Raw genomic sequence first — 17927 nt, forward strand, 5'->3', positions numbered from 1 at the left:
CAAATTTTCAAACACGAATTTTCGGACCATTATAAAATATATTATCGTCATCTCACATTGATTAAAAATGAAACTTTTAAATAGTTTCTAGCGATTTCAATGGACTCCTAAAGTAACTTGTGTTAATCATTTTCGTAAAGAAAATACGGATACGAGTTAGTTTCTATAAAAGTTCATTGTGTAATAGTGCAAGCACGGACCTGACTTCGAGAAGTGACATAATTGTATCAAAATGAATTAACAATCAAAATTAATTATGTTATCTTTATCTTTCAACTGATTAGTTCTTCGTCGTCTCATCCATAAGCTTCACATAAATTAAAATTAATATAGTGTTCTAGTGATATCTTTATTGCTCTCTAACTATAGTGTTCTAGTGATATCTTTAATGCATAATATTGGTACATATATATTTTGAATTTGATTTAAAAATGCATATGAGTAGGGTTATTCTGAGTAATTCACAAAGCATCTAGTTTGATAAATCAAACTTTGACATCCGAAGGTGCTTCAATTAAAACAAAAAATAATAAATGCAGCTGGATTCAAATTGGGTATTAATTTCAGAGGCCCCAATTCAATCACAGATTCCAACTTCAACTGATTGGTACAAGCCCTAACCTTTTGCTTGACTTTGGATTAACTACAAATTTTTTTTGAAAGTTATTGTTTTATGTCTCGTTCAGATATTTTTATTGCTGGAAAAGTTCCAGATTTGATTTTTATTTTTTGCTCAAGTATGGTTGTTTCTCTATTTGTATTTGTATTTGTGGGTTTTTTTTTTCGATTTTTATCTACTTTGATTCTGTTTTTTTTTGTTTACCCATTGTAAGTTATTTTTCTATGATAGTACGTACTTATACATGCTTGCAAAATACAGTGAATTGAATTTTTGGTATGATTATTTATATGCGAGAAGAGACATGGAGCATGGAGATGAGTTTTAATTTCTGCAAGATAGTGAGGAGTCCTAGTTATTTACACCTGGGGGAAATTTTTTACTATTAATAGGTATAAGGTGTGATTCCTTAACTTGATAATTGGAACTTAGATGCACATATTTGATTCCATTTTAACTAGTTTTCTTAAATCGGAATTTGCTGCTATATGTTTGACTAGTTTTCTACAATCGTGGTTTGCACAGGATTGGACCTGGGGCATGATATTCACCTTTTTTTTTGTCATGATTAGTTCCTGGGGATAGAGTTCCTCCTTTTTATTCTTGCCCTTGGTTGACTATAGTTTAAATTTTTGTTCTTTTTTTTTATAGTTGTTTCCAAATATTTGTCCTACTTGTAGAAAATAAATTTGCTTTCGTGGTTCTTGAAGAAATTTTGACGAAGAGAACAGTTTCGAGTGCTTTATAAGTGGAACGTGCAGTTAAATGTTTAGCTAGCATTTAACACTTTGAACAAACAGTTTTTCGTAAATGAGGTGGTGCATTAACGAGCGTGGTTGCATGCGAGACACGGTTGAAGTATTCTTAGTGACATGACTGCATTATGAAATTAATCGTATGTTAGTTTGTTTCGGAAACAAAGGATAAAATGGGTAATCTTTAGTTCTATTCCCATCCATTACTTCCATTTTGAAGCTCTGAAGCAATCTGTCTTTGGAGTGAGAATTTACGGAAGCATCATTGGCCTGGCCTTATGAACTTTGTGGAAAGTTTTTCTTTGATTTTAAGTTCTATAATACTTAATTTGCTGTGAAGAATGAGATGCAAACTGAGATTTAGAAATGTTGAGGTCTCTTGTTGTTTACATTCTAGTTTTCCAGAAAAGCGAGCATGTTCCACAAGTTTGCAAATCATAACACTGTTTTATCCTTCATCTTTTCCTTGGTTGTAGAGATGTGTATATTTTCTTGAGGGGGTGTGCATATATGTTTATAATTCTACCTTATTTTACCCATTTGAATTTGCCAATGTATATGAGATAAGATACATAAACATAACCACAGATGCTATAATTGAAAATATCAGATTCCTTAAAGAATTGTTTAGTTTCCATTTTCCTATTACGATTTGGCACTACATTTGGATTACATCACAAGCAAATTTTTCGTTTTAGCTGTTTGGTTTAAAAGTTATGCAGCACGGAAGTACACTGTTTATCTATGTCTTGCAGCTTTATAATGTTTTATCACGCTGAGGGTTCATGTTGGTTTCTATCGTATTGCTGTGCTTCAGGGGCATTGTCTTTGTTTCAAGCACTTTTCATATTTTGTCTCTTGATAGCATTATAAAATTATTCTGTGGCTAATCTTGATTATTCAATATTAGAAACACCCGTGTCCTGTGTTGCTGAAGGTATAGTGATGCTGAACCTTGATTATAAAGGCCATCAATCAGAAATTCAATTCTTAAATTTTTAAAAATTTGGAGTGTCGTGCTTATCATGTGTTACGAGTGATTTTAGGGAGTTTGAAGAGTAAAAGATTTCCGAAGATTATAATATGTAATGGAGCAGAAAGGAAATGGACAGTCGCCGGGTATTGGGGTCTTGGGTAGCTTTGCTCAGAAGCCATATGGCATGATGTCATATCCGGCCAACCAAATGGCTGGAACCTCTTCTCCAGCACCCGTTGGATCGATTCAATCGTCCCAAGCTGGTGGTCTTTCTGCCTCTCCAGCTCAGATGGCACATCATCATCTCGCCTACCAGCACATACATCATTAGCAGCAGCAACAATTGCAACAACAACTCTAAATTTTTTGGCCTAGATGTTATGAAGACATTGATCAGGTAACCGACTTTAAGAACCATAGCCTGCCGCTGGCTAGAATCAAGAAGATAATGAAAGCTAATGAAGATGTTAGAATGATCTCAGCTGAAGCACTTGTTATCTTTGCACGAGCCCGTAGATTCTTAAGCAGGTTTGGTATCCACATAATTTCTAGTTTGTGCGCCATCTAGTTAGAAACCCAAGTTCTATTAATTGCTCTTCCTGGCTTATTCTCTTGAAATTTGTCGTTATCAATTCAATATCGTAATTTCAAATGTATTTTGTAACTAATTCGTCTCTTATTAATCTTTTCCTATTTTCACTTATTGATTTGTCTTTTTCTTATTTTTCACTAACCTTGCTATTTTTTAAATTTATATTGTTTACACAAATGTATGAACTGACTCTAAATAAAAAATTGTACGGAATTTATGATTACTAATAAAATATTTTCAAATGCTATCATTATCCAAAAAGTTTTATTGATTCTTTCATTTTTTGTTAAAATTAATAATTTTAAATAGGATATGTTAAAATTAAAAGTTATGATAATCTTATATTCATAGTATATATATATTAAAAAAAGTTATTAAATTCTATAAATACACGAAAAATATATTTATTTAATGTTGTTTGTGTATGTTTAAGTACATAAAATATTCTTGTCGAATGTAGGAGTGATATAAAAATACCGAATTTTTCGGTATTTCGAGATTACCATATCGAAAATATCGAATTTTTAGTGTATTGAAGATTTCAGTTTTCGGTATGACAACGGTATGAAATTTAAAAATTTCGCTATATACTGGAATACCGAAATAATATATAAAATATATAATATTTAAACAATAAATTTATAAAAAATTTAAAAAGTTTTTTTAGTATAAAATGATATATAAAGTTACGGTACAGAAATATCGGTATACTATACAATTTCGATATAATCAATATGTTAATTATATGTACCGATATCGATATAAAATTTTTCTTATACCGTAATTTCGGTACAATATACAGTATAAAATTTTCGGTACGGTACGACATACCCACATAATCGAATGTAATGTATATGTTCATCTATCATAATGAGAAATTAATAATTAATTATGCGGATTCCTATTTTTATATTGTTACATAATATTTTCCATAAAAATGATTTTTAAGATAGACAACATATTACAAAAGTTGAAACACGATATAATCATAAAAATATCATATTCTTTCATCCACCTCATATGAATCCACCTCATATGATTAAAAATTCAGATTTCGTATTTTTGATTGAATGTGAATGCGAATGCATAACAATATAAAAGCCACAAGCCAAAGTTTTCCTTTCTTCATATGCACAAGCAAGCTATTTTCATAAAATTTCTTAAAAAATATATTACAAAATATGTTTATAATTTTTTATTGTCGTGATAATTGGGATCTCATTTTTAATTTGTCATTCTATATGGTACAATTTGGTACATAGGATATGATAAGTAAGGGATATACAGTATAATGATAAATCAAGAAGTGAGGATAAAGTGTGTAAACTCAAGAAATCATTGTGTATACTTCAAACGCGGTGAAACAGGTGTAATGTTATATCTAATGTTATATGTGGATGATATATTGATAGCACAACACTTCAAACTCACTACATCACAGAAACCAGAAACAAGTGAAGAAAGAAATTACATGACTAAGGTACCTTATGCAATTGTTGTGGGATCAGTAATGTATGCAATGATATGTACAAGGCCTAATTTAGCATATGATGTAAGTATGGTGAGCAGATTTATGGCCAACCCAAGGAAAACTCATTGGGAAGCCCTCAAATGAGTGATGAGATACCTCAAGGGTACAGTGAGGTATAGTTTGTCCTGTGGTGGAGTCAATGAAATAACTGAACCATTGAACGGTTTTGTGGATTCTGACTTTATAGGTGCATTGACACTAGGAAGTCTACAACTGGATATGTTTTTACAATGTTCGGAACAACTATCAGCTGGAAAGCAGGCCTTCAATCAGTGGTGGCACTGTCAAATACAGAGGCCAAATATATTGCCATTACAGAAGGAATTAAAGAGGCTCTGTGGTTACGTGGATTAGTTGCTGAACTAGAAGTTCAAGATGTAACATTAAGGCTGTTGTGATATAGTCAAAGCGCAATTCACCTAACAAAGAACCAAAGTGTTTCATGAGAGAACTAAGCATGTGGATGTGAAATTGCATTTTGTGAGAGAAATAGTTGGAAAAGGAGATGTCGAGCAGGAAAAGGTAAAAACTGATGACAATGCAGCATACATGTTAACAAAATCAATCACAAAAGAAAAGCTTCAACATTGTTTAAGATTGATCGATGTTGAAGAGCTGGAAGGTCCTTAGACTAAGGTCACATAATGGCGAGTAGCACTCGGGCCAATCGCGAGACAAGGTGGAGAATTGTGAATATATTGTCTAAAAGCATTGACTTAAGCACATGGAATCTTGTTCAGGTGGAGATGGTCCAGTGGCACAAGGCTGGTTAATCGACCAAACAGAAGGGAAGAAGCGGTTGGTGGTAGTTTCTAGCAGATAATCCCTACGCACATGGACTCATATGTAGATGCAATTTTAAGTTTTGTGATCTATCTGATCTATTATGTAATGTACCATATTTTTATACTATTTTTAAAATTTGCGGAAAAATAAAAAAATTTCTTAGATATGAAATAAACCTTAAAATTTCGATTAAGATAAATTGTTCATCCAAAACATTTGGCATAAAAAGATCACAAAATAAATTTTTCTAAAAATACTTGTTCAAACAACGTGAAAAATCTAGTAAAAGTCAGATTATTAAAATCGTTATACATAAAATCTTAAAACATTTGCGGTCCTCGGGTTTAGCCTCCTACGCAGTCCAAGCCGGCTCACTGGTCCCCACCCCTCGTCTCCTCATGCTCGTCCTCACCTATATCGATCAAGTCTAGTGAGTCTAAAGACTCAACATGTATAAACTGGAGATAAAAAGTAATACGTAATAAAATCACATGCAACTTAAAAGTAGAGCGTACATACTTAAACTTGAACATACATACATAAACATAGACATTCCATCATCGTAAAACTTTTCGTAAATATACTTGCATCATACATACTTGAACATGCATAAACTTCGTAATTTTTGCGTTGAGATAGGTTTCAAAGCAAGTGACTCATAACATAGTGCGCCTGATCAGACTAAACCACAGTATTGGGCTGGCAGGAAAAATACGCTACGACATACATGAGATCCACAGTCATGCTTTACCGGGTGGATTGGTCCCTGGTCAGGCTTTATCTCTTTCCAATCCTGATCTAAACTCGGTCATGCTTTACCAGGGTGGAGAGGTCCTCAGAAACGTTCACCGACTTCCAAACCCATGCATAATTTGGTCACAAGACAATTAGCATACATCAAAAACATAAAAAAAAATTCTTTTCACGTCGAACATACTTAAAAATGTCGAGGACTTTGTGGAATGCTCTGGTCATGCTGCCCTAACCAAAGCAGCAAGATTCAGAAGATCCCAACGAAGCCTGCAACCAAAACTTGAGAAAACGCGAAGAACATGCACAAATTTTCACAGCTTGTGCGATGCCACGGCAAAAATCATATCTCCTTCATTTCTTATCAGAAAAATACAAATTTACTGTCAAATCAAATATAACACAACGTACTACAATTCATATGTTGAAAGCATTACCAGAAAATCGACCACAAAGTCGCAGCACTCGAATTGACAGTAAACAATTGTTCTGTGTTCTAAAAAAAACCTTTCCTTGAGCAGTCATACAAAAAAGGTTAAATCTCACTCGTTTTCTTGTCCAAAAATTACAAATTTACTGTCAAATCGAAAATAACGCAACGTACTAAGATTTTTATGTGGAAAATATTTTCAAAAAACCAATCGAAATCACACAATACTTGAAATGACAGAAAAAACAATTTTTGAGATCTAAAAATTTGTTCGAAATCGTTTCAAAAACGTATTTGCTCAAACTTTGCACATAGTAAACAAATTTTCACGCATAACATACATCCAAATATCTACTATGAAAAGATCGATGCATTGAATAAAAGATTATACATGCCTTTGATCTTTAAAGTTACCGAAACGATGATACCGAAGAGGAATGAGTGCGAGGGTTGATCCAGAACGATTTGTGACTCGATTTCTTGCTACAATCTGAATGTAAAGTTTCTGGGAAAATTTGAAGAGGGAAGGGCTACTGGGGTAAAGCTTGGAACCCTAGAAATTCTTCAAAAGAAAAGGAGCAGAAGCCAAAGAATTTGTGTGTGTGTGTGTGTGTGTTATTTCTTCAAAAGAAAAGGAGTGGAAGCCAAAGAGTTTTTTGAGTGTGTGTGTCATGTAAGTGTGGTTAATTAGGGAATGAAAGTGCTTAATTAATAATAAAGAAGATGTTAAATAAAAATGTTAGTCCACACGAACTTTACAAAAGTTCCCTAATTAAAATAAATGGCACAATTGAAAAATTTTAAGAGTTTAAAATCTTATAATCACCTAATAAATAAATTAGGCTTTAAGAATGCTTAGAATCTAAATAAATCATTTAAAATTCTCCAATCCTAACTAAAATAAAAACCACATTTAAAAATCGCCAAAATCGTCACCGGTCTATCTTCCTCGATCTCGTATCAAATAATCGCCTGAAACATAAAACTCAAGAAAACATTTTAACGTGCATCACATAAACATAAATATTTTAAATAAAGCAAACTCATAGATCATGCATTCCTAAAACTATTTTAAATTTAAATAAATAATTTAATAATTTAAATATATGCATGGGTTTTACGTGTACTGAATTTGGGCTCTAAAATTCCTTCCCCACCTAAATAAATTTCATCTTCGAAATTATGTCTTACGAAACAGTTCCGGGTAGCGATTCCTCATATCCGCCTCGGTCTCTCAAGTTGCTTCATCCACTGGTTGATTCAGCCACCAGACTTTGACCAACTTGGTCACCTTGTTCCAAAGCTTCCGCTCTAGCCTGTCTAGGATTTGGACAGGTCTTTCCTCATACGACAGATCCGGAGCAAGCTGCAATGGTTCATAGCTCAAAACATGCGAAGGATTTGCATCGAAACATGGAATACATTGTGTACACCGGCTAGATTCGACGGTAGGTCTAAACGATAAGCTAGTGTCCCGACACTGTCAAAAATCTCGAACGGTCCAATAAATCTCGGACTGAGCTTGCCTCTCTTCCCAAACCTCATAACACCCTTCATAGATGCTATCTTCACAAAGATGTGATCACCCACACAGCAAACTCAAGATCTCTCCTCCTCTTGTCAGCATAACTCTTTTGGCGACTCTGAGCGGTCTTCATCCTATCTCGGATCTTGACCATCACATCTGCAGTCTGCTGAACAATCTCTGGACCAAGTTCTGATCTTTCACCGACCTCATCCCAATGAATCGGCGATCTGCATTTCCTTCCATACAGTGCCTCATAGGGAGGCATACCTATAGATGATTGGAAACTGTTGTTGTAGGTAAACTTCACTAGAGGTAGTTTTGATTCCCAATTCTCATGGAAATCGATCACACAAGCTCGCAACAAATCTTTCAATATCTGAATCACTCTCTCAGACTGGCCATCTGTTTGAGGGTGAAATGCAGTACTGAATAGCAACTTCGTCCTCATGGCTGCGTGTAAACTCTTCCAGAAGGACGATTTAAACCTCAGGTCCCTGTCAGACACAATAGAAACTTGAATCTTGTGAAAACGGACTATCTTCCTAATATAGAGCTCTGCATACTGAGTGTTGGAGAAAGTCGTCTTCACTGGCAAGAAATGTTCTTACTTAGTAAGTCGATCCACTATAACTCAAATGGCATTGGATCCTCTGATTGACCTCGGCAGACCAATAACGAAGTCCATGGTGGTATTCTTCCATTTTCACTTAAGAATAGAGACTATCTTAAGCATTCTTGGTGGCCTCTGATGCTCTGCTTTCACCTGCTGAAAAGTGAAGCATTCAGATGCGAATCGGCGGATGTCCCCCTTCATGCCTGGCTGCCAATACAAAAGATTCAAATCCTTCTACATTATGGTACCTCCTGGATGGATGGAATATGGAGATGCATGTGCCTCAGATAGAATATCTTCTCTGATCGAATCAACACTAGGCACCCACATTGTCCCTCTGTATTTCACAATACCATCAACCACTGTGTAGAGTACACTGCCTTTGGCTTCATCCTTCAGTCTCCACTTCTGCAATTGCTCATCCAAAGGCTGACCTCTGCAGATTCGGTCTAACAAAGAAGACTGGACTGTCAGATTAGACAGCTTAGGAGCCCTGCTCTTAGGATAAACCTCTAAACCAAACCTCTTTTTTCTGACTTAAGAGATCTATGCACTGACAACTGTGCTACGACTGCAACTTTTCTTCTCAAGGAATCTGCCACAACATTAGCTTTCCCCAAATGGTAGCTAATCTCACAATCGTAGTCTTTGTCTCATATTCAGCTCTTTCTGCGTGAAGAAATACTTGAGACTCTTGTGATCAGTGAATATTTAGCATTTCTCGTAGTATAAATAATGTCTCCATATTTTCAATGCAAAGACAACGGCAGCTAACTCAAGATCATGAGTCGGGTAGTTCTTCTCATGTACTTTAAACTGTCTGGAAGCATAAGATATAACCCGACCATGACCATGTTGTATCAAAACTGCGCCCAACTCGAGCTTAGAAGTATCGGTGTACAACACGAAATTACCTTGCCCTGATAGCATGGCTAACATTGGCGCTGTGATAAGAGCTTGCTTCAAGGCATCGAAGCTCCTCTGACATTCATCACTCCAAACAAATTTTGCATGCTTCTTAGTCAATGAAGTGACTGGCACTGCAATCGAAGAAAATCCCAGAATAAATTTCCTGTAGTAGCCTGCTAAGCCTAGGAAACTATGGATTTTTGATACATTCTTCGGCTCAGCTCATTCCTTAACTGCTGCAACCTTAGCTGGATCTACCTCAATGCCACTGCTAGATACTATATGACACAAAAATGCTACTTTCCCCAAACAGAATTCACACTTGCTGAATTTGACAAACAACTTGTGACTCCGCAAAACTTTCAAAACTGTACTCAAATGCTGACTGTGCTCCCCATGGCTCTTCGAGTAGATAATAATGTCTTCAATGAACACTACGACGAACTGATCTAGGTAGGGCTGAAATTTTGATTCATCAAATCCATAAAAATTGCCAGAGCATTCGTCAGTCCAAACGGCATCACCAAGAACTCATAATGCCCATATCTGGTTCTGGAGGCTTTCTTATGAAAATCTGCATCCTTGAAATCATGCGAGGGAAACTCCTCCATTTTTCTGGCTCAAAAAGAAATTGTTCAATGCCCAACGGTCTTACCAACACTAACCTTTTCTGAAAGTCAATCAAAACTCTGTTCTTCGTCAGCCAGTCCATTCCCAAGATAATATCAAATTCTGGCATCGGCAACACAATTAGATTGGTATACACTAGGTGGCCCTGCAGTTCAAGATCAATATTCCTGACCACACTAGTATCTGATAAATCTTCGCCTGATGGGACTGTCACTGAATGGTTAACGTCGAGTCCAATAGACTTGATGTCCAGATGATTAGCGAACGTTTCGGAAATAAAGAGTGAGTGGCCCCGGAATCTATCAAGGCTTTCGTGGCTATTCTCTTTATGAAAATATTTCCTAAAACACGTTAGCACAACATACAAAACTTATATCCCAAAATGCTAACCTTAACCTCAAGCATAGTTGAAAATCTATACACAAGTCACCGAGGTACTATCTAGCACAGTAATAATCTCAAATAAAATTTCAAAACATGCATAACAAAATAATGTTGTGCTGAATTAAATAAGTTACAAGTCAACAGATTCGTGTATGTGTTTGCCTCCTGAGCATGCATGGCGAACACCCTTCCCTGGGTCGATTGCCTCCACTGCGGGCAGTCCTTCAGCATATGGTCGCTGGCTCCACACTTGAAGCACTTTTCTGAGCCCCACAGACACTGACCCTCATGCCTACAACTGCACTTGGGACACACCGGGTCTCCTGGCCTCTGAGGAGTCTTCTGCTGAGGGATAGGACTATTGCCTTTCAACAGTCCCTGAAATGGCCTCTTCCCCTACTGTCCTTAGAAAGGCCTCTTGAACCGGGGTCCCTGTTGTTGCTGCTGAGGTGCTTGATAAGGCCTCTTGCCATGCCTATCGTTCTCAATGTCTCTCTGGTCATGTTCTGCTGTCAAGGCTCTCGACACGGCAACTGCATAAGTAGTAGGGCCCGCAACTCTCATATCACGGCGTAAGATCTGTCGTAACCCATCAATAAAATGCATCAGCTTCTCCAGGACATCATTCGCAATCAGGGGCACAAAGTTACACACCCTCTCAAACTTTCTGACAAATTCTGCTACGCTGCTATCTTCCTGTCGCAATGTCATGAACTCTCTAGTCAGACGGCATCGTACTTCCTCAGTAAAGTATTTGGAGTAGAAGACTTCTTTGAAACCATCCCAAGTCAGCGTTTGCAAATTCACTCACACTGATGCACTTTCCCACCATAGTCTTGCGTCTCATGTCAGAAGGAATGTGGCACACCTGACCCTATCTGCATCATATAGCTCCATAAACGAAAACATCACCACGATGGACTTAATCCGTCCTTGAGCTATCATCGGGTCAATAGTCTTAGAGAACTCCTTTGGATCCATTCTCCTAAATCTCTCATAAATAGGCTCTGGTCTGGGCCTCGCCCCTGTGTCTACTGCAGCATTGTTCCCCGCAAACTGTGCGAAGAACTTAGTCATTCCTACAAGCATCTGAGCCTGCATATCTAGCTAGGATGGACGAGAAGGGGTGACCCTCTCCACATCACAAGCCTCTTTGTCCTCCTCACTTGCTCCACGTGCCACCATACATCTAGGAAGCATAATGTTCCAAAATTTACCCAACACGTAAACCCAACATGCATGAACATAATATCCATATAGTACGTAAGTTTAACTTAAAACATGTATATGCTGAAATCTTGATTTGATACATACTACATGAAAGAATTTAAAGAAAAATTTAAAACTTACAGACTTGAGGTGTGACTTCGTGAGCTTCTCGCAACTGGCAATAGACATAACCCTTAACAAGAACACCGCTCTGATACCGACTGTGACGTACCATATTTTAAACTATTTAAAATTTGCAGAAAAAAAAAGACAAATTTCTTAGATATGAAATAAACCTTCAAATTTCTAATAAGATAAACAACTCATCCAAAATATTTGCAATAAAAAGATAACAAATAAAGTTTGCTAAAAATACTTGTTCAAACGGCGTGAAGAAATCTCGTAAAAGTTATAGTATTAAAATCGTTGTGCATAAAATCGTAAAACATTGGCGGTCCTCGGGTTTAGCCTCCTGCTCAGTCCAAGCCGGCTCACTGGTCCCCACCCCTCGTCTCTCATGCTCGTCCTCACCTGCATCGATGAATTCTAGTGAGTCTAAAGACTCAACATATATAAACTGGAGATAACAAGTAATACGTAATAAAATCACATGCAACTTAAAAGTAGAGCGTACATACTTAAACTTGACATACATACATAAACATAGACATTCCATCATCGTAAAACTTTTCGTAAACATACTTGCATCATACATACTTGAACATGTATAAACTTCGTCATTTTTGCGTGAAGATAGGTTTCAAAGCAAGTGACTCATAACATAGTGCACCTGATCAGACTAAACCACAATATTGGGCTGGCAGGGAAAATACACTACGACATACATGAGATTTCCAGTCATGCTTTACCGGGTGGATTGATCACTGGTCATGCTTTATCGCTTTCCAATCCTGATCTAAACCTTGTCATGCTTTACCAGGGTGGAGAGGTCCTCGGCCACGTTCTCCGACTTCCAAACACATGCATAATTTGGTCACAAGACAATTAGCATACATCAAAAACATAAAAAAAATTCTTTGCACGTCAAACATACTTAAAAATGTCGAGGAGTTCGTGGGAATGCTCTGGTCATGCTGCCCTATCCACAACAGCAAAGATTCAGAAGATCCCAATGAAGCCTGCAACCAAAACTTGAGAAAACGTGAAGAACATGCACAAATTTTCACAACTTGAGCGATGTCACGCTAAAAATCATATATCCTTCATTTCTTATCAGAAAATACAAATTTACTGTCAAATCAAAGATAATACGATGTACTACAATTCATATGTTGAAAGAATTTTCCAGAAAATTGACCAAAAAGTCGCAGCACGCGAATTGACAGCAAACAACTGTTTTGCGTTCTAAAAATCCTTGAGCATTCACACGAAAAAGGCTGTATCTCACTCGTTTGTTGTCCGAAAATTACAAATTTAGTGTCAAATCGAAGATAACGCAACGTACTACGATTTTTATGTTGAAAATATTTTCAGAAAACCAATTGAAATTACACAATCCTTGAAATGACAGAAACAATGCTTTTTGAGATTTAAAAATTTGTTCGAAATCATTTCAAAATGTATTTGCTCAAACTGTGCACATAATAACCAAATTTTCACGCATAACATACATCCAGATATCTACTATGACAAGATTGATGTGTTGAATAAAAGATTATACAAGCCTTTGATCTTTAAAGTTACCGAAACAACGATACCGAAGCGGAACGAGTGCGAGGGTTGATCCGGAACGATTTGTGACTTTATTTCTTGCTACAATCTGAATGTAACGTTTTTGGGAAAATTCAAAGAGGGAGGGGTACTGGGGTAAAGCTTGGAACCTTATAAATTCTTCAAAAGAAAATGAGTGAAAGCCAAAGAGTTTTTGGGTGTGTGTGATTTCTTCAAAAGAAAATGAGTGGAAGCCAAAGAGTTTCTTGGGTGTGTGTGTCGTGTAAGTGTGGTTAATTAAGGAATGAAAGTGCTTGAAGATGTTAATAAAAATTGTGGGGACCCGGACGCTAATCAAATTCTTAATCATCATTGGGACTAATTAATCAATTATAAAACAGGGTCTAAAAATTTTTTCTTTTTAAAATGCGGAACGTAGTGAAATCAAACTAATATACATATCAGTATAAAATACAATACAAGTCCTGTACTGCATGCATTCAAACTAAACTAAGGTTTAACAACTAATGTCAAGTGTTCAAACCCTATTATACATCATAATCAAAGTCCGTAGTCTCCACTCTAATCACGATCTCTCTCTTCATCTCCTGGACCCTGATCCTGCCCCACCTGTTGTCATGTACACATACAAACAAGACAACAGCCGGATAATTCCGGTGAGAATATAATCCCAGTATAAATCAACGAAACATGCAACCATATAACAAATATAAAGCATGTAACAGGTAACATCAATATGTATCAAAATCTGAAACATAATCCATATCAGACTGTCGACAATACTCGTAGCTACACAATTCAGACTAGACTCAATCCTAGTCTAGGGATCCCGGTTTCCAGACATTGGCATTCCATATCAACCAACAGTAATAGAAAAGACTCCAGTTCTATTCACGTCGATATAGCATCGATCACCAGTAATAGAAGAAGCTCTGTTTCTATCCACATCGGTATAGTATCGATCACCAGTAATAGAAGAAACTCCGATTTTATCCACATCGATATAACATCGATCAACAGTAATAGAAGAAGTTATAATTCTATCCACATCGATACAGTACCGATCACCAGTAATAGAAAGAGCTATAATTCTATCCACATCGATAGCCAATTATCCGGGGACAGATTATGGCACTACCGCCAATACACTATCTCATGACATCGTGCAATGTGCCCGTGGCGATCCCATCACTAACAGGCACTTCTGTCATAAGATTGCTCTTCTAATACTTGCTATCTATAAATCAAGAGAACAAGTACCTCAATCAAATTAATGCAAATATCAATGCAATAAAGTAAAGTATGTGATTTAGGGAAACTCAAGTCTAAACCGACTCAAATCGATCTCTCACTACGAATGGACTTATACCTTTCTTTCGTCGGTTTTCGGCTCGGTCGAATTCCTGAATTCACAGTCTGTCTGGCAATGACAATATCAATAATCTCCTGTCAATATACCTTCCAAATCCATAACAATCTGATCAATCTGGATTTAATTCAAAATCAACGGCATAACGGTACAATTCAATATCCCCGTCAATACAACATCACCAGATAATAGTTACAATCCATAACCCATATCCAATACATTCTATAATCAATCCATAATCCAAATCCGTCCCAAAATCAATCCATATACTCTGAAAAATCATAACAATTCCATAATCAATCTGTTTCTTAATCTGACTTCGATTCTACGATGTCTAACATATCAAGAACATCATATATGAATCCTATTCAATTCTGACAATAGCATAATTTCAAACATGTCAAAACGTAGTAAAACTTACGTCAAGTTGTAGCCTACGTTGATAGGATTACAGTACTGAAGTCAGATTACAATTCGGACGGACGGATTTCTCACAAAAGGCGTAAGGATTTTCAACACATATACAGAAACGTTTCTCGATTCTTTTCTTTCCTTTCTACTGAAGGAATAACGTATATATGTATATATATATATATATATCCTCGGTTGCATGATAGAGAAACGTGGCACATTTTCATGTATTTTGATCGGCGCTCGAGCGGCTAATCTTTACCGCTCGGGCGCGAAGCTTTCTGTCCGAAGGTTTAACTTATCCTTCATTGGCGCTCGGGCGGTCACAAACTACCGCCCGGGTGCCACATCTTCTGCCCGAAACCTGCTCCTGTTGAACATTGGCGCTCGGGCGGTTATTTTCTACCGCTCGGGCGCCCATAGTTCTGTCTAAGAATTGTCCAATTCATATGTTTTGCCCAATCTGGTTCCGGAATGGTCCGGATATAATTATATCAATTCATAATCAAGAATCTCATATTAACATGAAATAAAATTTCGGACATTACATTTCTCCCCCCCTAAGATATGATTTCGTCCTCGAAATCACAGGCAATCAATCATATCAATAAGGAGTGAAATAGAAATTTACATCAGTGAAACAATGCTGGGAATTCCTGTCTCATATCTGATTCAGTCTCCCAAGTGGCTTCTTCAATGCCATGACGAGTCCATTGAACTTTCACAAGCGGAATCGTCTTTGTTCTGAGCTGTTTTTCTTTACGATCGATAATCCGAATCGTGTTCTCGACATAACTCAATGTCTCGTCCAGCTCGGTCTCGTCTAGCTGAATCACGTGAGAATCATCAGGGAGGTATTTCCGCAGCATCGATACATGAAAAACATCATGTATTCCAAATAATGAAGGCGGCAATGCTAATCGATAGGCACGATCTCCTATCTTTTCAAAAATCTCATAAGGACCAACATATCGTGGAGACAATTTCCCTTTCTTCCCAAATCGGACCACACCCCTGAAAGGAGAAATCTTCAGGAACACTCGGTCTCCTGCCTCAAATACCAACGGTCGTCGCCGAAGGTTGGCATATTTGGCTTGTCTGTCCTGGGCTGCCTTCATTTTCTTCTGAATTAATTTCACTTTTTTTGTCATATCTCTGATCATATCAGGTCCAGTCTCAGGAACTTCAGAGATATCATCCAAAATATAACGGGGATCGACACTTCTTCCCGTACAACGCTTCAAAGGGTGCCATTTCAATGCTCGTTTGGTAGCTATTGTTGTACGAAAATTCACAGAGAGGCAATGCGTCTTGCCAATTAGTGCTAAAATCCAGCACTACAGCTCTTAGCATATCTTCCAATGTTTGAATCGTCCGTTCTGACTGTCCGTCGGTCTGTCGATGATATGCGGTACTTATATGTAACTTCGTACCGAGAGCTTGCTGTAAACTCTGCCAGAAGTGCGAAGTAAACCGAGGATCACGGTCTGACACAATCGACTTCGACACTCCGTGCAGTCTAACCACTTCCTTGACATAAATATCGGCCATCTGATCATATCTATAAGTCATCTTGTATGGAATAAAACATGCTGATTTGGTCAATCGATCAATCACGATCCAAATCGCATCACAACCTCGGGAGGATCTTGGTAACTGCGTTACAAAATCCATGGAAATGTGATCCCATTTCCATTCAGGAATGGACAAACTCTGTAGCAGTCCTCCAGGTTTCTTTCTTTCAGCCTTCACCTGTTGGCAATTCAGACATTTGGCTACAAATTCAATAACATCAGATTTCATTTGTTTCCACCAATATTGTGTCCACAAATCATTATACATTTTCCTGCCACCAGGATGAACGTTAAAACGACTGTTGTGCGCTTCTGACAGTATTCGTTGTCTTAAATCCGAAACATTCGGCACAACAAGACGATTATTCACATACAAAATACCATTTTGAACTTGATATTCTGATCTATGTCCAGCTTTAACCATAACAAGCGACTTCTGTATATTATGATCACCTTTCTGAGCTGCTTTAATTCTCAAAACCAGCTCTGGTTCAGCTTGAATAGTATATAATCTCATAGGTCGTCGATCTGTCTCAAATACTAATCCAGACAAACAGCAGTCTTCAATCAAATTTGAAACACCCATAGTCGATAAGGATAAAGAACATACCTTTCGACTTAGTGCATCAGCTGCTGCATTAAATTTTCCTGGGTAGTATTTTATTTCACAATCGAAATCTTTCAATAAATCCAGCCATCTTCGCTGTCTCATATTCAATTCGGATTGTGAAAACAAATATTTCAAGCTTTTATGATCAGAATAAATCTCAAACTTCTCACCGTAAAGGTAATGTCGCCATATCTTTAAAGCAAAGACAATGGATGCCAATTCAAGATCATGTATTGGGTAACGAGATTCATGGGGTTTCAGCTGTCTTGAGGCATAAGCAATCACATGCCCTCGCTGCATCAAAACACAACCCAATCCGCGGTGAGACGCATCACAATAGACAACAAAATCACCAGTGCCTGAAGGAATCGTCAACACAGGAGCACTGGTTAATCTTTTCTTCAGTTCAAGAAAACTGGTCTCACATTCTTCAGACCAAACAAATGGAGCATTTTTCTGAGTCAACTGTGTAATCGCTTTGGCAATACTCAAAAAATCTTTAATGAATCGGCGATAATATCCTTCCAAACCCATAAAACTGCGTATCTCTGGTACAGAT

The 17927-nt window shown here is 37.1% G+C and overlaps 1 long non-coding RNA gene across 2 annotated transcripts in view; it reads left to right on the top strand.

Annotated features, from left to right (window-relative positions):
* The first annotated feature begins 522 nt into the window (after nt 1-522).
* Nucleotides 523-17927, top strand: part of LOC140833124 (uncharacterized) — a 75118-nt gene continuing 57713 nt past the window's right edge. Inside the window, exons 1-2 of one of the 2 annotated variants that reach the window (XR_012118297.1) lie at nt 523-607; nt 1595-1800. This is a non-coding gene — a long non-coding RNA (uncharacterized lncRNA). The other variant, XR_012118296.1, reaches the window with a different exon arrangement.

Source organism: Primulina eburnea, chromosome 5, assembly GCF_022965805.1.
Source record: "Primulina eburnea isolate SZY01 chromosome 5, ASM2296580v1, whole genome shotgun sequence".
Taxonomy (NCBI): Eukaryota; Viridiplantae; Streptophyta; class Magnoliopsida; order Lamiales; family Gesneriaceae; genus Primulina; species Primulina eburnea.